The sequence below is a fragment of the Salvelinus sp. IW2-2015 genome, linkage group LG33, assembly GCF_002910315.2.
Source record: "Salvelinus sp. IW2-2015 linkage group LG33, ASM291031v2, whole genome shotgun sequence".
Classification (NCBI taxonomy): Eukaryota; Metazoa; Chordata; class Actinopteri; order Salmoniformes; family Salmonidae; genus Salvelinus; species Salvelinus sp. IW2-2015.
The window spans coordinates 14,160,013-14,177,399 of record NC_036872.1 but is presented as its reverse complement, the minus strand read 5'-3'; positions in this window follow the sequence as shown (position 1 = coordinate 14,177,399).

Here is a 17,387-nt window from a genome sequence, read left to right as displayed (position 1 = left end):
TTCAAACTGTATTGTCATTTTTACCCTTGTAGGATGTTAAAAATTTGGGCGACTAAATCAATGGAAGCCAGATACATTTTGGGGTCATAAATCAGGAAAATAGCATGGCGTCAGATAGGCTGGATGCTGGGCAAGAATTAAAGCTACTGGACAGGCTTACCATTGAACTTGTCATCCTTCTTCTCAAATCCGGAGGACATAAAACAATATAGAGGTCAGATACTGTAGATATCAATTTTGATACATGATATTTTCATATTTTAGTATAGCCTACGCTGTTCAAATTCATGCGAAGTTCCTGTTTGTCACGCCCTGACCATAGAGAGCTTTTTATTCTCTATGTTGGTTAGGTCGGGGTGTGACTAGGGTGGGTTATCTAGGTGAATATATATATCTATGTTGGCCTGGTATGGTTCCCAATCAGAGGCAGCTGTTTATCGTTGTCTCTGATTGGGGATCATATTTAGGCAGCCATTACCTCATTGTGCTTTGTGGGATCTTGATTTTGTGTAGTGCCTGTTAGCATTGCATTTGCGTCACGTTTCGTTTCTGTCTGTATTTGTTTTGGTGATATTCATGTATTAAAATTATGTGGAACTCTACGCACGCTGCGCCTTGGTCCATTCAGTATAACGATTGTGACACTGTTCTTTTTCTAAGATGTTACAGTGGATGTTACAATTGAGTGTTGCTGACATATAGCTACACTATTCACCATGTTAGTTTCCCTGTGTCCGCCCAGTGGGTTTTAGAGTAACCCAGAACAGGACTAGCAGGTGGTCTGAGTGGAAAAACAACCTGTCCTGCTGCTGATGCTGGGCTAATTATGAGCACTTTCCCCCCTGATGCTCCAGTAAGGCTCCAGTTACAACATACAAAGGATAGAGTGTAGACTAGACCGCCTGCACATCTGTTGCCTTGAGCAAACATACAGCTCTAAAGAGATCGGACTATACATGCAAACACACACACACACACACACACACACACACACACACACACACACACACACACACACACACACACACACACACACACACACACACACACACACACACACACACACACACACACACACACACACACACACAGACAGACAAGCAAAAGCTCACTAAAGGAGATAAATTGTCCATGAAGGCATAATCTACAGAGATGTAGGCCTACTGCAGGCTAAGAAAAAATCATATTTGTTGACCATGGATAATACTAGGTCATGTCTGTAACATGCTTGTAACATCATGCATATATTGTCCATAAAACATAAACTGAAACATACTGTACAATACTGAGCTCAGGGACAGAGATATGAAGGTAGGAAAGCAAACCACAAACACACAGATGGTCCAAGACTGTTTACATACAATTCCCTCCATTCCAACACCAGGCAAAGGAACCATCTACATATCTAGGTAACAAAGCACCGCAACACTCACTCAACCTAATTCTTACAAACCCACACAAGTATAAGTTGCCAACGACGTGGTAAAATAACATCCTCTCTCCATGTTGGACCACTTAGCAGGCGGTGATGATAGCAGTAGCTAAACTACTTATTATTGCCAAGCCAGTGAAGCTAGCTGAAAATAATAATGCCCTCTTGAATTATTCATGATTTCAGTCAGGTGGAACCAGATGCTGCTTCTGTGTCATAGACTAGAGAAAGAGCTGTAACTCGACTCAGCCAGGGCAGGCCAGCCGGGGAAGGCCATCTCTGCATGTTAGAGGGGGAAATGCCTACATCATGGGAACACAGCCTGGCTTTAGCTAGCTGGGGACAGAAACACAACACTACCGTGTCATGACACCAGCAGCTTTGCTGTTTATACGTGACATTCCCTCCCAGTGTTTAGAGGACGATGGTTCAGTAGGCCAGTCCATATGGAGCAGCTCACCCTAAGGGGTTGCTGGCAATTTACCGGCCCCAGTGTTGGTGTCGCTCCCTCCTCTGCCCTGACATTTGTGGAAATGGCCAGAAGATGTCTGTGCCGGTGCCATCCTCTGGCACTGCATACTAAGGCAATGGTGCTGTATGCCTGCCTGTATGCCTGCCCGCTGCTCATGGAACAGGCAGGGATATTTTTACCACTCGTCCCCAGCTGCACATCTCCAATCAGAGGCCAACGGGCAATTAGTGTTTGTTTCTTTTGACAGGAGGCAGCTCGCCTACCTCCGTAACACAAACGGACATCTGGACCCAGGTTGTTCTTACCCCGCCGCATGCCCCTGTCCAATAGCCTTGAGATGAAATATTTCTGCTCTATAAATGCTCCATAAATTTGAGCAACACTGACTTGTTTTTTTTCATCAGATACTTATGCTTGTCAGTAGCCACATTCATGGAAAACCTGAAATGTGGTTGAGAACATTTATATGTTCAGGAATGATTCATAAGTGCATTTTAGGTAGTGTAGCACTCACTCACTGTAAGTGTAGGCAATAGGCAAGGGATGTATGTGAGAGTGTCGTATTTCTGGGCCATAAGGAAAAATTATTCTGTCAACTGTGATTGCCAGGACTGAAGGGTAGGTCTCCCTATATACCTTAATCAGAATGCAAGTCATAGACACGCTATATCAATATCAATATGTACAGTGCTGCTTGAAACTATGTGATCCCTACAGGGCTGGTCATTCTTTTGCTATAAAATATTAAAATAAACATAAAATCCTTATCTAAACCCCAATTCGTAATAAAGACATTCCAAGTAAATGACAGACACAAATATATATTTTCATTGTTTATTTAATGAAAGTGGTCTATTTAACAGAAACTCAGATTTGATATGTGCAAAAATGTGTCAACCCCTTCAGTCAATAGCTTGTGGCACCTCCATTAGCAGTGATAACTTGGATTAAACATCTCCTATAGCCACTAATCAGTCTCTGACATCTGTTTTGAGGGATTTTTGCCCACTCCTCCTTATAGGAGGGGTGCCTGGTATGAACTGGCTGCTTCAGGTCCTGCCGCAGCATCTCGATTGGATTTAGGTCAGGACTTTAACTTGGCCAATCCAAAACACAATCTTATTTTTCCTGAGCCATTGTTTGGTAGATTTTCTTAAATCCTTTGGGTCGTTGTCTTGTTGGAAGACCCATTTTCATCCCCAGCTTTAGCTCCTTGACTGATGGCCTGACGTTCTGTTCCAGAATCTCCTGGTATACCTCAGAATTCATGGTTCCCTTAATGATGTGGAGTCATCCAGGTCCAGAGGAAAAGCAGCCCCAGATCTTGACATTCCCACCACCATGCTTGACTGTTGGGATAAGGTTATTTTGGTGGTAGGCAGTGTTGCGTTTTTGCCAAAAATAGAGGTGTTGATTGTGACCAAAAAGGTCAATATTGGACTCATCGGTCCAGAGAATGGACTTCCACAAACCTTCAGGTTTGTTCAGGTGGTCTCTGGCAAAGTTAAGACGGGCAGTTTGGTTCTTTTTTGACAGCAGATGCTTCTTCCTAGCAACCCTCCCATGAATGGCATTTCGACTCAGTGTTGTTATTGTTGTTGAAGCATGCAGTTACCTGAGGTGCAGCAAGGGAGGACTGCAAATCTCTAGATGTTATGTTTGGGTTGGCTTTTACCTGATTTATTATTGTTCTTGTGGCTCTTGGGGATATTTTGGAAGGGGGGGGCGTCCAGGGGGCGTCCACTTCCAGGCTAAGTTGCTGTCATGTTAAATGCTCTCCATTTGTAAATTATTTGCCTCACAGTGGACTGATGGAGATCAACTCTTTTTGAGATGATTTTATAGCCAGACTGATGTGCTCTCACTACCCTCGTCCTGATGTCCCCTGAGATCTCCTTTCCTCTCCGCATGGTGTGCTTTGCATTCACATGGATGGGTCACACCAAACTAACCATGTTTCTTATCTCTATTTATCAGAGTCCCGCCCAAACTCTTTCCTAACGATCTCTCCTTTGATTGGTTCATTTGGTACCCAATTATTTACCCACCTGATTCTACTTACCTACTTGATTTAACCAATGCAACTTGGGGTTCACTTATTTTTGCACCTGCACTAATTCCTTTATTTTTTTTCAATTATACTACAAACATGATTTCCTCTATACCACCATGGTAATGGTAAATATAAACCTGTTATGTCAGATCAAAAAGACTGGTTCTGATTAAATGAAGATTTCATGTTAAAAACAAAAAAAAATCTGTAAATGCACAAGTGGTTCACATACTTTAAAGCAGCACTGTATATGCATTTCTGGCTCAGGCAGGCTCAATCAAATTCTCCATTTGATTTCCAGTGGAGGACCATTTGTACAGAGCTCAACCTGGACTGTGGCCCAGGGTTAGTAAATATTTACTTGTTGAAATAGGAACACGTCATATTTAGCTCGAGTTCAGCAGGTATAATGACTCAATTTAGGAGTCTGTATGTCATGTTATCTTTTTAATTCATTTTAGCCAGAACAAGGCTGATTCAATCCATCTTATTAGAGATTCTTTATGAAATTACCCTGTGCCCTGCTCATTGTGACTTGTGCATGGAGACTGGAGACGGGAGAGGCGGCTTATACCCAACTCATAGACTCCACATTACAGACACTGCATCCCCGAAGAGAGCCTACCAAACAAATGGTTAAAGTAACTGTCCAGTGTTTACAGATTTCTATGACCTGTAATTAATGACAATATGAGTGAAATAGTTTTACTTACAAAAAATGGTAATTAAGTATTTTAAAAAGCAGCTTTTCTGTGTTGGAATGGTGTGGGCGTACCCCAACAACAGAATGGCTGTCACGACTTCTACCGAAGTCGGTTCCTTTCCTTGTTCGGGCGGTCGACGTCACCGGTCTTCTAGCCATCGCCGATCCATTTTTCATGTTCCATTTGTTTTGTCTTGTTTTCACACACACCTGGTTTCAATTCCCTAATTACATGTTGTATATTTTCCCTCTGTTTCCCCCCATGTCCTTGTCGGGAATTGTTTATTTTATAAGTACTCGTGCTATGTGTTACTGGTGCGCTACGGGTTTTGTACCCATGTGTTTATTGTTTTGTATGCCGTTAGTTAACTGCTCCGGCTATTCACCAAGTCCTGCTCTCCTGCGTTTGACTTCCCTGCCACCCTTACATTTTTTTTTATATATTTTTTTATTTCACCTTTATTTAACCAGGTAGGCTAGTTGAGAACAAGTTCTCATTTACAACTGCGACCTGGCCAAGATAAAGCATAGCAGTGTGAACAGACAACAACACAGAGTTACACATGGAGTAAACAATAAACAAGTCAATAACACAGTAGGAAAAAAAATACTCTATATACATTGTGTGCAAAAGGCGGAGGAGATAGGCAATAAATAGGCCATAGGAGCGAATAATTACAATTTAGCAGATTAACACTGGAGTGATAAATCATCAGATGATCATGTGCAAGTAGAGATACTGGTGTGCAAAAGAGCAGAAAAATAAATAAATAAAAACAGTATGGGGATGAGGTAGGTAAATTGGGTGGGCTATTTACAGATGGACTATGTACAGCTGCAGCGATCGGTTAGCTGCTCAGATAGCAGATGTTTAAAGTTGGTGAGGGAAATAAAAGTCTCCAACTTCAGCGATTTTTGCAATTCGTTCCAGTCACAGGCAGCAGAGAACTGGAAGGAAAGGCGGCCAAATGAGGTGTTGGCTTTGGGGATGATCAGTGAGATATACCTGCTGGAGCGCGTGCTACGGGTGGGTGTTGTTATTGTGACCAGTGAACTGAGATAAGGCGGAGCTTTAGAGTACACCTCTAATTGGCCAGCTCATCATCATGATAATGACAGCATCCTCTATGAGGAAATAGCAGGCATTTTTGCAATGGTTTTAAACACAAGTTTGAGATGGGGGTTTTTGTGTTTTTTCTACAAGTTATGCTTTTATCCACATATGAGTATAGCAAGAGTCAACAACATTATTTGGGTGAGTTAATATAATATGTAATTTTAAAAGGGAGATTTTGACTGGACAGTTACTTTAAGATGAATCCCTAAGAAATGAGAATGATCATATAGTAGCCCAGTGAGGGAAAAAAAGCTATTCCTCGTAATGTGTGAAACACCACTTGATCAGGGCCTACGAATTAATTCCCCCACACAAACACAAAGCATTTAACACCACAGCACATTAACAATCCATTAATTCTAGTCAGAATTTAAAAATGCTGTGGAACCAGCCAGACAGCCAGCGTGCCACGAGCAGCAGACTGGCAGTGTGTGTCTGCTCTGCTTCCCGCCAATACCATGCTGTAATCAGCGGCCAGTTACTCCCATTAACCTCAGACAGACAGGGGAGGGTGGACAGCGTACACTGAGAGGAGCTGCAGCATGTCACTATGGACAGAAGAACTATAGCATCCTATGTCTCTCACGTCACACATGTCCTTACTTGCTCTAGTCTAGTGTATCATGTTCTTGTGGGTTTCCATTGGAAGCAGGCAGTGGTATATCAATCGATTCCACTGGCCAATCTTACAGTCTCATACCGCAAGTATCAGAAGAAGGATCTGAGAGATTCTTTCTGAATTCAGACCCCCGCAAAACAAATTGGAAGCACCTGTCTGGTTGATGTGTAGATAACTGTAAGCATATGAAACTAAGCATATGGAAGCAACATCCAAGACATTGTTATACATGATGCCTATCAGAAAGGCCTAGGAAAACATGCCAAGCTAACTTGACGCTGTTAGAAATGCAGATCCACTTCCTTCATAGTTGCTCTAACACAGTACACCATAGCAGAGAGTGATCAGATCAGGGAGAATATAAACCAAACCGAGCCGGCCAGGGACAGAGATAGAGATTGAACCTGCAGAGATAAGCTTTTTCATTACAATGCAAATCCTGGCTCTAATCGCCGCTGTCTCCGCTGGATTTTGGCCAGACCCTAGAGACCAACGTAATCATGCACCTCCCCTGATCTGGACTGGAGTGGTGTGATGTGCCATCTCTAGTGAACACTGACAGGCTGCCCAAACTAAGGCTGTGCCATTCATCCTGTCTGTTGTGACTGGAGCCCTGGACAGACATACCGGACCAGCAGACAGACCCGACTTCTCCAACCAGTGACAATCTTCACTAATCTGTTGAAAGTTAAGGGAAAAGCCAACACTGCTGACTGAGAGAAGCTCTATGGAACTGAACCCCAACCTTTGAAAAAATAGATCACCTGCACTTTGACAAGCACCAAAGAAGCTGTTGCTTCAGATGTAGTCACGTTACCCTATCTTCAGTTTAAATGTGATTTTCATATACTGTATATCTTACTGTTGCAGATGAGAATGTGGGTGCTGCCTGTGCTTTCCTTCTGACTGAACCCTTGTTCACCACAGTGGTCCCTTGCAGCCACTCTCAGGAGCCCTCTCATCCCCGGGAAGTCTCTTCTCCACCCCCCGGGCAGCCTCGTCTCCACCCCCCGGGCAGCCTCGTCTCCACCCCCCCCCCCCAGGTAGCCTCTTCATCCCACCCCGCCGGCACCTCGTCTCCAACCCCCCCGGAAAAGTCTCGTCTCCACCCCCCTTGAAGTCTCTTCTCCACCCCCCGGGCAGCCTCGTCTCCACCCCCCGGGAAGCCTCGTCTCCACCCATCTCCTCATTCATTTCAAATGTTTTATTTAACCTTTATTTAACTAGGCAAGTCAGTTAAGAACAAAGTCTTATTTACATTTACATTGACGGCCTAGGAACAGTTCAGTGGCAGAACAACAGATTTTTACCTTTTTTTACCAGCTCGGGGACTCGATCCTGCAACCTTTCAGTTACTGGCCCAATGCTCTAACCACTAGACTACCTGCCGCCCTAAATTAATGATTCAACCCAATACTGACTTTGTAGAAGACATGAGTGATATGCATTTGATTGTCTTTTTCTATCACACTGTTCTGTTAACCTTGTTTTAGTATATGCATCTAAACACATTCTAGCAATACAATAATGATGTTATTTGACTTATTCCAGACCAGGTTTGATTGAATAGGACCCCTGATTACTGGGTAAAGTAACACAGAGCTGCATAATCACCTTTAATCAAAAGAAAACACAAATGACCCTCCACGTGAAGTTTACAGAGCATCCATCAGATTGTCTGTCCCAACAGCACAATCAGTGTAGCCCTCTGACTGAGTGGATACCCCCAGATTAACTCCAAACGAATCAATTATGAATGGGCTCAGGCCAGATCCCTGAGGTAGTTTACTAGCGGCTCTCCCCGCCTCTCCTCGAGCCTGCAGCAAACACACAAACACACACACACACAAACCCAGCCGCCCTGTGGTTACAACGACCTACAGCTGGCACAACATTTCTACTTACATTCCATTTACATGAGGGATCCTGAGTGGCGTCACTACAGACTCGGGTTCGATCCTGGTCTGTATCACAACCGGCCGTGATCGGGAGTCTCATAGGGCGGTGCACAATTGGCCCAGTGTTGTCCGCGTTAGGGAAGGGTTTGGCCGGGGTAGGCCGTCATTGTAAATAATAATTTGTTCTTAACTGACTTGCAGAGTTAAATAAAGGTTCAATAAAAATGAATAATTTCTCACGCTATATGCTCGGGGGAGCTAGAGCATAACGCAAATGTGTGTGTGTGCACTGTGATATGTTGTGTAAACGTACAAACAGACACACACTTGTGTATCTGGTAGCTTAGGATCGAGTGTGTAGAGAGGAATTACAAATCATGGATGAACTGGGTTTGCAAATATACGGTACAACTAAATCTGCTCGCATACTTTGGAAAAGCCCTGAAACACATCGCTTTTCAGCAGCAGGCAGAAGGGAAGAGAAAAATCACATGCTTGCCTTATGCACCGGACAAGCTCACGGCAACAATGACGGGGGTGATGATGACGCACTGTCACTGGGCCGTCTACTACTGGCATCTTTACAGACCTGCCTTCCCAAGCAGAGAAGATGCTGTTGTGTAATCCTGGACACAGACCCTGCTGTTCATATCACTGATACCTCCCACCGTGGTAGCTAGCGCTGGTCACGTGCTGCAGCCATTACAGGCCAGCCCCTCACAGCAGCAGCAGTAATAGAAGGCTCCAGCTGTTACTACAGCCTCAGCTCCGTCACCAGAGAGAGCATTTAGTGCACAGGGCCACGCTCCGCTCCTCTTGCATAACCCATCCTTTCTCCTCTACTGAGGGGCCAGTCCTGACCCATGCCTCCGCATCAGTCTCAGCCTCACTCAGCACTGCTCCAGCTGTTACTACTGCACACCACACCACCACAGCATCCTCAGTGCAGGAGGAGCACTGACCCTCGCACGCTTACATAATGCATCTACTGCTAAGAAGTAAGCAGGACAAAACCTCTACACGTACTGCTGTACCCCTGCTGGCTTCACCGGCTGCATTAGGCTGCATGATATAGGTCTGGCACGGTCAACCATTTTATTTCAGTCAGCTTGGAAGCACCACCGTGCCTCTAACGATGCAGTCGTTTCATCACTGAAAGAGGGGCATATTAAACATTTTAAAAGGATTGAAGCTAGAAAAACCCTTCCTACAAAATTATCATTGAATCAATGTCATGTGGTTGGCATACATTCTCATTTGTTGTGATCGGAACTGGAAAATTCTATTTGAGTCTATTTGGTAATCACAAGTCCTTTCTGTCATCAAACGGCTACCAGTGTGTACTACAGTACATACCGTGCCTTCGGAAAGTAGCAGACCCCTTGACTTTTTCCACACTTTGTTACGTTACAGCCTTATTCTGAAATTGATTAAACCGTTTTTTCCCCACACAAAATCCCATAATGACAAAGCAAAAACTGTTGCATTTTTAAAAAAAGCTCAATTATGAATAATATAAAAATGAAATATCACATTTCCATAAGTATTCAGACCCTTTAGTCCGTACTTTGTTGAAGCACCTTTGGCAGCGACTACAGCCTCGAGTCTTCTTATGTATGACCCTACAAGCTTGGCACACCTGTATTTGGGGAGTTTCTCCCATTCTTCTCTGCAGATCCTCTCAAGCTCTGTCAGGTTGGATAGGGAGCGTTGCTACACAGCTATTTTCAGGTCTCTTCAGAGATGTTCGATCGGGTTCAAGTCCGGGCTCTGGTTGTGCCACACAAAGACATTCAGAGACTTGTCCCGAAGCCACTCCTGCATTGTCTTGGCTGTGTGCTTAGGGTTGTTGTCCTGTTGGAAGGTGAACCTTTGCCCCAGTCTGAGGTCCTGAGCGCTCTGGAGCAGGTTTTCATCAAGGATCTCTCTGTACTTACCTTTCCAAATCATGTCCAATCAATTGAATGTATCACAGGTGGACTCCAATTGAGTTGTAGAAACATCTCAAGGATGATTTATGGAAACAGGATGCACCCGAGCTCAATTTCGAGTCTCATACCAAAGGGTCTGAATACTTATGTAAATAAGGTATTTCTGTTTAAAAAAATATGCATTTGCAAAAATGTCTAAAAATCTGTTTTCACTTTGTCCTTATGGGGTATTGTATGTAAATTGATGAGAAAAAAATATTATTTAATCAATTTCAGAATAAGGCTGTAATGTAACAAAATGTAGAAAAGTCAAGAGGTCTGAATACTTTCCGAATACACTGTAATGGAAACCAGCTTGATAGCATTTCAGGGACAGTAACTGGGATGATAAATGACCATGTTTCCTTGTCAAAGTGGGCAGGTGGAGCTGTGAATGAGGCTGAGGGGTGGAGGGCTACTCTCTCACGCCCCAGGTGATTGGTGGAGAGTGACAGCCCTAATTATGGGACCTCTTCAGAGAAGCGACCTTGGGAGGCAGACAGAACTCATTCACACACACACACACACACACACACACACACACACACACCACACACACACACACCACACAACACAACACACCCACAGCACAACTACATTCTCTCTATCGCACACACACTAAAATACAGTTCTTCTTTTCTTTTTCTCTCTCATCTCTGCTATCGCTCGGGGAAAAAAGTGCTGCTCGACGCTGAATGAATCCCTGAGAAGACACACCCCACGTCTATTCCACGTTGGCTCAACATAAATTAATTTAAATTACGTGTGCCCAGTGGGACCAATGTGTTCCCGGTGGGACCAATGTGTTCCCGGTAGGGACCAATGTGTTCCCGGTGGGACCAATGTGTTCCCGGTGGGACCAATGTGTTCCCGGTAGGGACCAATGTGTTCCCGGTGGGACCAATGTGTTCCCCAGTGGGACCAATGTGTTCCCGGTGGGACCAATGTGTTCCCGGTGGGACCAATGTGTTCCCGGTGGGACCAATGTGTTCCCAGTGGGACCAATGTGTTCCCGGTGGGACCAATGTGTTCCCGGTGGGACCAATGTGTTCCCGGTGGGACCAAGGTGTTCCCGGTGGGACCAAGGTGTTCCCGGTGGGACCAAGGTGTTCCCGGTGGGACCAATGCCAGCCCCAGTGCCACCCCATTAAAGCTATGTCCCCTAACGATCAACTTACCAACCAAACGAGGTTGTGCCCTAATTCAGTAAGTACAAATGAAACACTGACATCCAACCCCTTAATTATTTGCAGGGTGGTGTTTATTGTCATTAATATTGTTCTGGAGGCAGCTCTGCAGTGTTCACTGGCACAGCCACAATTTTAAACCTTATCCTAACCTTAACCACACTGCTAACCTTAATGCCTAACCCTAACCTTAAATTAAGACCAAAAAGTACCTTTTCGTTTTCATTAATATTTGCAACCGGAACATGTAGCGGGAATCGCCCAGTTCTGCAGCCTCCAGGGCAAGATTCATGACAAATGTCAACCCGCTAATTATTCAACCCCTTTAACACAAACTGTAATACCAGGAATCCTCTGATTTCTCACAAGTGATGAACACTAACACATTGACCACTAATAAAACAAGCATTTCCCAAATCATCCACTAAAACTGACCAATAGGCTTTCCCCTAATTGACATATCCCATGTTGATTCCACCTACACACTTAGGTGTTAGGTGGAATAGGTACACACTACACACTTTCCCATTCATATCATCCGCACACTATATGTCCCCTACAAATAAACACAACTAATACACACAGTCTCCTAATCAACTTCCCCAGCACACAAACACAATGTGTCTTCCCTTGCATATTAGCACCAAACACTACTAGCACGAACACTACAGTCCCTAAAGTCTTCACTACCACACTACACAAATACTAGTGACCTCCAATCATTTCAACTCCAGAGCACAGGAATCTTATAGAACATCCCTCCAGATCCTCTCCTGACATGCTAAAGCTATTCTACAGTACATCCTCTGACTGCTAGCATTCTGTTTGGTCCTGCTGGAATACTCTGCATCCTTCTTCTTCTTGGCTCCAGATATAGCAGAGATCCATGTAGAGCACTGCAGAGGAGCTGAGCCGTGACACAGAGGCATGTTATGATCATCATTCCCCCAGCAGCACAGTGCTTCTGCAGCAACATCAGCAGCAGTAGAAAAAACGCAAGTACAGTGCAGCCTGTAGAGAAAAACAGAGGGGGCTTGACAGTACCTCACGAGCAGCAGTCCTGTCGCTTTATTTGCCTGTTGTAGGAGCGGTGCAGAGGCAGCAGTGTCCTACTGTGTCAGACCATCAGTAGGTGGTAGAACCAAGACGATGGCCGCGGCAGGGAAGCGGGTGGTTGGTCAGGCTGTGTGTGTCCGCTGCAGCTTAAAATGGTTAATCAGCGCTGCGCGGCAGCAGAGAGCGGCACAGCCAGGCAGCATGGAGAGAGACAGCCAGAGAGCATCATTCAGCTCACACTACCGTGGCTGTGCAGCAGAGCACACACATCTACACGCCCCCCTCTCTCCCTCTCTCCTCTCGTTCTCTCTCACACACACGCTTACTCACACAGACACAGGCACGCAGAGGTGCAGAGGCAGTGCAGTACACAGCAGCACTCTCTCTAGGATGGCTCTCAGTTGCTGCCTTAAATCACTGAAATTTCTCTCTCTTCCTCTTTACTCTCTCCAATTACAGAGAGTGGATATGTCCATATGTCCTTTTAGCACCCCCCCCAACAGCCAGCCAATCTCCCCACAGCTGATGAGAAGCCATGATTGAAGGTGACAAGGTCAAATGAGGTTCTGTTTGGCTGTGGCCTCCCCCTGCTCATTCCTCCCTGCTCTGTTGAAGTCTTTCTCCATATTTTTTTTGTAAGCTGACACTGGGACTCTGCCCAGGCACCTCATGGGTCATTATTCTAAAGAGGATACCCCAAGGCCCAACCAGACAAACCCTCTCTCACTGCACAGTGGACACGACCAATCGGCTACCCCAAACAACAGCAAGAACATTACCATCCAATCCCAGATGGGGAAATCAAGCGCAGAAGGGTATTAAAGGAGATTATTTGTGCCGTCCTGGGTTCTTACCCTATTGGGAGATAGAGGGAAGAGGAGGAGAAAACACATGCTGAAGCTGCCACCTCTGGCTGGCTATGGTACTGCGCTCTTGAGAGGAAGGGAGGGAATGAACAGAGCCCAAAACAGATAGATATGCTCTCTCTCCTCTGCTCGGCTGCCTAGCAACCACAGCAGCTCTTTTTCTCTGTTTAGTGCCCTCCCACCCTTCCTCTAGCAGGACCCTCTCTGCAATCCCAATTGACAGTCTCCATTGCACAACTGCTGCTTAACGCTCTGGCACTATGACCTCACACATGATCGAATCAAATTTCATTGGTCACATACACGTGATTAGCAGATGTTATTTCGGGTGTAGCGAAATGCTTCTAGCTCCGACAGTGCAGGAATATCTAACAAGTAATATCTAACAAATTACACAACAAAGTAGGAATGAATTAAGACTATATACTGTACATATGGACGAGCGATGTCAGAGCGGAACGGACTAAGATACAGTAGAATAGTATAGAAAAACAGTATATACATATGAGATGAGTAATGCAAGATATGTAAGCATTATTAAGTGAATGAGATACTGTAGAATAGTATAGAAAACAGTATATATAATATACTATAATATAGGTATATATAACAGTATATATATGGGGCAGCAGATAGCCTAGCTGTTAGAGCGTTGGACTAGTAACCGAAAGATTGCAAGATCGAATCCCGAGCCGACGTTCTGCCCCTGAACAAGGCAGTTAACCCACTGTTCGTAGGTTGTCATTGAAAATAATAATTTGTTCTCAACTGACTTGCACAGTTAAATAAAGGTTAAAAAAAATATTAGAATAAAAAAATACACGAGATGAGTAATGCCAGATGTAAACATTAAGTGACTAAGATACCGTAGAATAGTATAGAATACAGTATATACATATGAGATGAGTAATGCCAGATATGTAAACATTATTAAAGTGATTAGTGTCCCATTCCTTAGTGTCGAGTGATTCCTATTCTATGCCTATTGGCAGCAGCCTCTAAAGTGTTAATGATGGCTGTTTAACAGTCTGATGGCCTTGACATAGAAGCTGTTTTTCAGTCTCTCGGTCCCAGCTTTGATGCACCGAAGGGACAGCAGTGGAGAAGGAGTACACATCACAGACAAACTGAAATGGTACACCCACACAGACAGTGTTGTGAAGAAGGTGCAACAGCGCCTCTTCAACCTCAGGAGGCTGAAAAAATGTGGCTTGTCACCCAAAACCCTGACAAACTTTTACAGATGCACAATCAAGAGCATCCTGTTGGGCTGTATCACAGCCTGGTACGGCAACTGCACCGCCCTCAACCGCAAGGCTCTCCAGAGGGTGGTGCAGTCTGCACAACGCATCACCGGGGGCAAACTACCTGCCCTCCATGACACCTACAGCACCCGATGTCACAGGAAGGCCAAATTTTTGGGGCAGAAAACAGTGGAACCCTGGACTCAACTATGCACGAAAACACAGGAACTGGGGTTCCGAAAAATGGCAGCAGGTGCTCTGGACTGATGAGTCAAAATTTGAAATATTTGCTTGTAGCAGAAGTTAGTTTGTTCACCGAAGGCCTGGAGAGCGGTACACGAATATAGTGTCTGCAGGCACAGTGAAGCATGGTGGAAGTTCTTTGCAAGTTTGGGGCTGCATTTCTGCAAATAGAGCAGGGGATTTGGTCAGAATTAATGGTCTCCCCAATGCTGAGAAGTACAGGCAGATACTTATCCATCGTGCAATACCATCAGGGAGGCATCTGATTGGCCCCAAATGTATTCTGCAGCATGACAATGACCCCAAACATACAATGAAAGTCATTAAGAACTATCTTCAGCGTAAAGAAGAACAAGGAGTCCTGGAAGTAATGGTACGGCCCCCACAGAGCCCTGATCTCAACATCATCGAGTCTGTCTGGGATTACATGAAGAGAGAGAAGCATCTGAGGCTGCCTAAATCCACAGAAGAACTGTGGTTAGTTCTCCAAGATGTTTGGGCCAACCTACTTGCCGAGTTCCTTCAAAAAATGTGTGCAAGTGTACCTAGAAGAATTGATGCTGCTTTGAAGGCAAAGGGTGGTCACACCAAATATTGATTTGATGTAGATTTTTCTTCTGTTTACTCACTTTGTATTTTATTAATTGATAAATACAAACTATTAACATGTCTATTTTTGAAAGAATTCTTACTTTACAGCATTTTTTCACACCTGCCTAAAACGTATTCACAATACTGTACGTCTCGTGTCTGAGCCGTTGAATTGCGACTCCACTTTATCTCTCTCTATAGAGACATTTAGCTAGTTTGCGGAGTGAATAACTACACTGTTTATATTCTGCCATATTACCAGTCGCCTTGCCATTCTTAAATGCGGTGGTTCGCGCTTTCAGTTTTGCACGAATGCTACCATCGATCCACAGTTTCTGGTTAGGGTAGGTTTTAATAGTTACAGTGGGTACTACATCTCCTATACACTTCCTTATGAACTCAGTCACCGTATCCATGTATGCGTCTAGATTATTTTTCCACGCTACCCAGAACATATCTCAGTCCATGTGATCAAAACAATCCTGAAGCGTGGATTCCGATTGGTCAGACCAGCGTTGAATAATACGAAGCATGGGCACTTCCTGTTTGAGTTTCTGCCTATAGGACGGGAGGAGCAAGATGAAATTGTGGTCAGATTTGCCGAAAGGAGGGCGGGGGAGGGCCTTGTAAGCATCCCGGCAGTTTGAATAGCAATGGTCGAGAGTCTTAGTAGCGCGAGGAAGACAGTCAATATGTTGATAGAATTTCGGCAGCCTAGTCCTCAGATTTGCTTTGTTAAAATCCCCAGCTACAATAAATGCAGCCTCAGGATGTGTGGTTTCAAGTTTGCATAAAGTCCAGTGAAGTTCTTTGAGGGCCGTCGAGGTTTCGGGTTGAGGTTGGATGTAAATGGCCGTGGCGATGACGGAGGAGAATTGATTGAGCTGCAGGCAGACTCATACCTGATCATTACAATGCACATTATAGGCCACCTCCAATCTGACATTTAAATATTTTCCCTCATGACTTGTCATATTGAAATGCCCAATGCTTTCTGGTCTCATCTTCAGTTGCATATAGTCATAGGTCAGGTGCATTTGGTTTCTTCCAGTTGCTGTTCTGCTCCTCCTGGCACAATGGCCTTCTGCATTATGTAACTTTCCCCTTTGGCTATTGCCATTCAATTCTGAATGTTGTGTTTTTCATATTCACCCTCTTCAATCCTTGGCAAGAAAAACATTAGAAAAATGTAAAGAGTAGGCCTATAGTATATTCCTTTGTATTAACAATGAAGGCACAAAAAGAAACTATTAAGTTTCTCAACAGCACGTACACATTCACATTCTCCTTGTCTAGCAGCCGAAGGCCCTTGTGCAAGTCTCTGCACCTTCCCCAACTTTGTCACAGCTAGTTGAATTGCTCTTGGTGAGTTCAATATTTGTTTCATTATTTCATCGCAAATCCACATGAACAGAGAGCAGGTATGATGGGATGGCAAAATACAATATTCTACCCAATAAGCATCAGTGAGCGTGATGGGGCAACTAAGTGTTTAGTTTTCTGAACACAAGAAAAATATGATTCAGATTGTTCCTGTACCAAATGACATCTACAAAGTGCAGTCTAACGAATCTGATTGACATACTGTGAATGTAAAAACATAGATGGTCAGACGGTCAGACAGAGCTGGGCAATGATCATGTAGCCTATGCCTGTGAATCTTTAGAGTTCATAAGATTACTTCTCATTTCAATAAACTGGCAACCACATCGGGTGTATGGCATTAAGGCATTTGTATACTTTAGCTTGTGTAGAAGTACTGACATTTGGCTTTAGTTCCACCTCTGAAGTTTCCCTTTACCCATTTAAAGGCAGAAGTATAAACCCTCTGGGGACCTGCCTCCACTTCCTTCACTAATCCTGTTTGCCTGATTACACAAAAGTCAAGCACTTTGTGCAGACTGCTCATTAGGCCAGAAGTAAACATCACATCCTT